Source organism: Solanum lycopersicum, chromosome 9 (genome assembly GCF_036512215.1).
Source record: "Solanum lycopersicum chromosome 9, SLM_r2.1".
NCBI lineage: Eukaryota > Viridiplantae > Streptophyta > Magnoliopsida > Solanales > Solanaceae > Solanum > Solanum lycopersicum.
This window is the reverse complement of record NC_090808.1, coordinates 9,814,498-9,819,486: the sequence shown is the minus strand read 5'-3', so window position 1 is coordinate 9,819,486 and position 4,989 is coordinate 9,814,498.

The following is a 4,989-nucleotide window of genomic DNA, read 5'->3' as shown; positions in this document are numbered from 1 at the left end:
CTTGCATGCAAAGTGATAAGTTATGAATTTCCAAATCCTTGGTCCGGCATCTAGAAAATCTCACTCCGCACCTTGGTCCGGCTACGTGTGTTGCTATCCTAACCCTTATCCTTACCTCATATTAAGCATCGTATTCGATATTTGACTAAATTATTACCTCGTACCAATCAATACTAGCCTATTAGATAGTATACACTAAATCTATGTTAATAATTCTTTTCCTATTATCTACCTCCTTGGTCTTGCAAGTAACATTAAGGCGAGTTCTAACGTTAGCCATCCGTTAAAAAGACTTCTAAACGAAAGAATTATTAATACATGCAAAACACTATTCTAGAATTGTTATTTTAGTTATGGTTTATCTCATTATTTGCCCATGGTTCGCACAACCATAGTTATGGAGTTTAGTTACTCATATCCATAAACACAATATTCAAATATATTAAATACGAATTCATGTACTTACTTTAATGAGAAAGAATGAAATCCAAAGTTTGCTTGATTAATCTCCAAAAATCACTTGCAAGAATCTCAAAATCTAACAATAATACACAAAGTCTAATAATACGGAGTCTAACTATCTGGTGTCTCACAATACGGAGTCTAACAATACCGAGTCTAACCTCACAAATGAGGTTTTTTTGAACAATTTATAAAAAAATAAAAACCTAATTAAACAAGGATTCTAATTGCTGGAAATCTGCCAAAACGTGGCTGGGTGGACAGACCTCGCGACGGACCGTCGTGGTCACGACGGACCATCATGGACTCTGTTGTCCCATACTTGTGCAATTTCTTCTGCTGCGATCTTCATTCCCCTCGACGGCAAGTATGACGGACTGTCATAGGCACAACGGTCCATCGAGGGTCTCGTTCCAAAACACTTCATTTCTTGGAATCTGGGTACTGGTAACACTTCTCTGATCTTCACGACGAACTTGCAGGACAGACCGTCATAGCCACGACGGACCATCACAAGCTTCGTAATCCCACACTTGGTCAGACTTCCCCATCTTCCTTCAGCAGCTGCACTACGCTGCCACCCATGGACCGTCACAAGCACGACGGACCGTCATAAGCTCCGTAGGTGGTCTCTTCTGCAATTCTTCACTCAAAATCTCCGCATTCAGCTTTCGACAGATTTCCTACAAAACAAAGAAAAACTTATATAAAAATTAGCACAAAAAGGCTTTTGGACACACTAAACTTAAGGAAAAAGTATTATTAATACCGTAAAAACAACGGTATATCAACACCCTCAACTTAAATTCATTGTTTGTCCTCAAGCGACGCACTATGACTCACTACACAATCTTTGTACAATAGTATCCATGTTTTATCCTTTGCAGTCAGTTGGCTATCAATCCCGATTAATCTCATCAAATTGATGCATGCTATCACTATTAGGCTTGAATTTTGTGGGATCAGAACATGACACAGACTCACCATGCACTAACACCTATCCTCTTCAATTTCTCACAGAGGTGCTAACCATTCTTGTATTGAACCTAGTGTCCTCACTTTCAAACAAAATCCTCCTTTTTCACACAATGATTTCAGTTTGAGTATAAAGATAACTTTTCAACACTCACTCTAAGAACAAAGTCACACTCATTCATACCTTTTGCCATAAGCTTGCCCTTATTTTCACTGCCTTAAGTTCACTACACAGCCCTTAGGATCACGATAGGACTTTCTTGGCTTGTAACATAGGCTCAGTGTCAGGTAAGGTATATTTGGTATACTTTAGTGACTTTTTGCCCTCCTTGACATATCGGCTAAACCTTCCAGAGTCTCTCATTTTATCTCGCCTAGTTTCTCATATTCTTTCACCTTGCTATTTTCTCTTCTTTCTTCATTTGTGTAAGTGACTCTCTTCTTTTCTTGCTTGTATTTGTTGTGTATTTTTCTTTTTCTTTACTTTTCTTTTCATCTAATTCTTGAGTCACTTTACTTTTGTTCTTTCTCTCTCTTTGTTCTTTCAACCCCACTTTCCAGAGCATTTCTCATAGTAGCCACCCTCAACTCATGGCATTGACATGAGTCAAGGTACATAATACCCAAAGTTGGGTCAGGGCCATAACGAAGGTTGTTTATGCATTAGCCACCCTCAACTTATGCTTTTGGCATAAACTGAGGTGCACATGTCCAAGGAGGGACCAGGGCCAACATATTGTTCCCAGAAAAGATCGGTTGGGGTGACAAAGAAAGGTCTAATTTTAAGCTCAGATTATTTGGATCAAAGAAGGATAACTTTCATTTGGTTTCTTTCATTTAGGCTAGAAATGGGCTATCTTGAATAAGGGCCTATGATCCTTTCCTAATTGTCTGTTACAACTTACTTTTAGCAGGACTAACCAGGCAAGTTCTAGCTCACTACCAATAGTGGACTATTCAGATTTCCTCACACTCACTTGACATCTCATCACTATACCACATTATCAGACACCTAGTTTGAATTGAAGACTTAGGGTAATGCAATGGTGTAACTCTATTTCATGCTTAGAGCCACACAATTATCAGTTACTATGCCTAGTCATGCAACATTTTCCAGTTTTATCAGGATATCATTTTAGCCATCAAGCATCAGAGTTAATCTATGTACAAAAGATATAAACATGCCGGTTCAACAGAAAAAGTAATTATTCTTTTGGGGGACAAGAACAAAGGCAAGAAAACCCCAAAAGAGGATAGTTAGTTGGGCTACTAAGACTTCTCCCTTACATTCACTTTCCATTTACCCCACCCCCAACAAAAAAGCATGCAATTGTCGCCAATGCATAAAAAAATCTAGATATTTGAGTGGTAGGTGAAGAAAACCTGTGGCGCAAAGCGCCGTCGATCAGCAAGCTGGTGGGTCCTGTTCCTTGAACCCACGTCCTCTGCAATCTGGAAACCCTCAATGGTGTCCTCAACAACATCCGCACCATCAGTAGTGACTCCTGCTATCTCGGCAGTGCGGGAGCTAGATGCCCCAACCGCTAACTGTGATGCTCTAATCTGGTGTGCCTCCGCCTCAGCAAGTGAGGCTCTTTTCGCAGCCTCCATCTCTCGGTGCTCCTTATTCCTTGGTCACGCCGCATCTTCTGCTCGACCCCTACGCCTCTTGGCACTCTCTCGAAGGGGGGGTGAAATTTTTAAAGTAGCAAACAGAGCCGCCAATAAAGTGTCCTCAGCAGGATCGACAGACTCCGGCACTCTCGCCTCTAGGATCGTGATGATGTCTACACGAAGACTGTCGACTTCAGCCCGAAGAGTCGACACATCCACCGGAAAGGCGGGTCGGGCTAACACTCTCAACTCAAAGGCATCCAGGCACTGGTTTACATCAGCAATCTTTCGCTATGCAAACTACTACATTTTCCACTCTAGATGCTCTTCAGACTCAGTGATCGACTTCTGCATCCACGGCAGGATATGATGCAGAAGAGCGGCCATTTGTGCCTCTAGTTTTTGGACCCTAGAAAGCGGGACCAGTGCCGGTGGAGGGGCTGTGCGAGAGGAGCTCGGGGCTGTGTTACTACCCTGGATAGACTCGACCGGGGTAGTGTCAGTGGACGCCTGTGTAGCTGTGTGGGCCTGGGCTACCGTATCCGCAAAATCATCAGCAAGTGGGGGCAGCTCTGGACGGGGCCCTCTGCGTGGAGCTAACTCATTGGCCTCGTCTCTGATGAGGCCGACGTTTACAGTGCACTGCGGGGTCTTAAGCTTATCTACGTGCCATATGGGAACGCCTGTGGACCTGCAAAGGGCAAAGATCATACACGGGAAGGGGTAGGTAGTAGTGACCTTGAATGCCCTCCCGTGCATGACTTCCTGGAAAAGCCATGCGAAGTCCACCTCGAATCCGGCTATCATCGCCGCCATCAACACTGCTCGATCCCACGTCACGATGTTATCAGCAACTGTGGGGGAAAGGCAGTGACTGACGAGCAGCCACAAGAACTTTGCTATGAACGTGCGGTTGGCCTTCTTGATGGCCCCTTTCGGCTCAGTGACCCAATTGGCACCGTCTCTATCTACTGACAGGTGCAGGGCCATCCACCTCTTGGTGGTCTCTCTCAGTGTTGGCTCGCGCAAGAACTGTCCATCCTTTACTATCTGCCAGCGGTAGTCAAACTCGGTAGTGATGGGGGTCCGAGTAGCATCTACACTCTCGCCATATAGAAACCGGCGGATGGCTGGCAAGGAAATGTCAAACTGCACGCCCCGGACTCGAACCTGCACCAGTGGGGAATGTTTAGCAGGAGCATCCCCCCTATCGATCTGTGATCGAAGAGTCGCTACGTAGGATGCATAGAACTCTTAGACCATTTCCTCGCTGTATCGTCCAAACGGACGTGCTGTCCACTCTAAGTGATGCCTGGTGAAGAGGTTGTGGATCTCCGGCATTGTTGGGAGACTCCCTGTAAGTACCCGTCACTCCAAGGTTTGTGTTCGATTCATTACTCTTTTATCAGTCAGGAACTTGGCGTCGGAGTAAACTTGAAACTGGCCATCGACACACCACCAGTTTGGCTTTTCAGAGGCTGAGGTGGGGACCTGAGCTTGTGTGCCGGATGTAGAGTTTGAACTGTCAGCCTCATCATACGAGGCCGACGCTGTAGCAGTGGTGGGTGCTGGAACCTCAGCAGAGCCAGAAGCTTCCTCGGACCATGATACTCCTAAGGAGCCAGACACACCTTCCTCATTTGTGACTGACCCAGTGGGTGTGCCGGTCATTGTGCGCTCCTCATCAGACTGGAAGGTAGTGACTACGCCGGATGCCACCGTCTTGGGTGTGGCTCTGGGAACACGTGCAGCACGGGAAGGTGTGGAAGTGCCTGGGGGCACATACTCAGGGTCCCGCTAATCATCAGAGCCGATGATCAAGCGTGCAGACGGGGCAACAAACTCTGATCGCCCGCGTGCGTAGGTTCAGTCTTGCTTGGGTGCTATAGTAGATAGTACCTGCATAGGATCACTATTAGTACGAGTAGTGGCAAACAA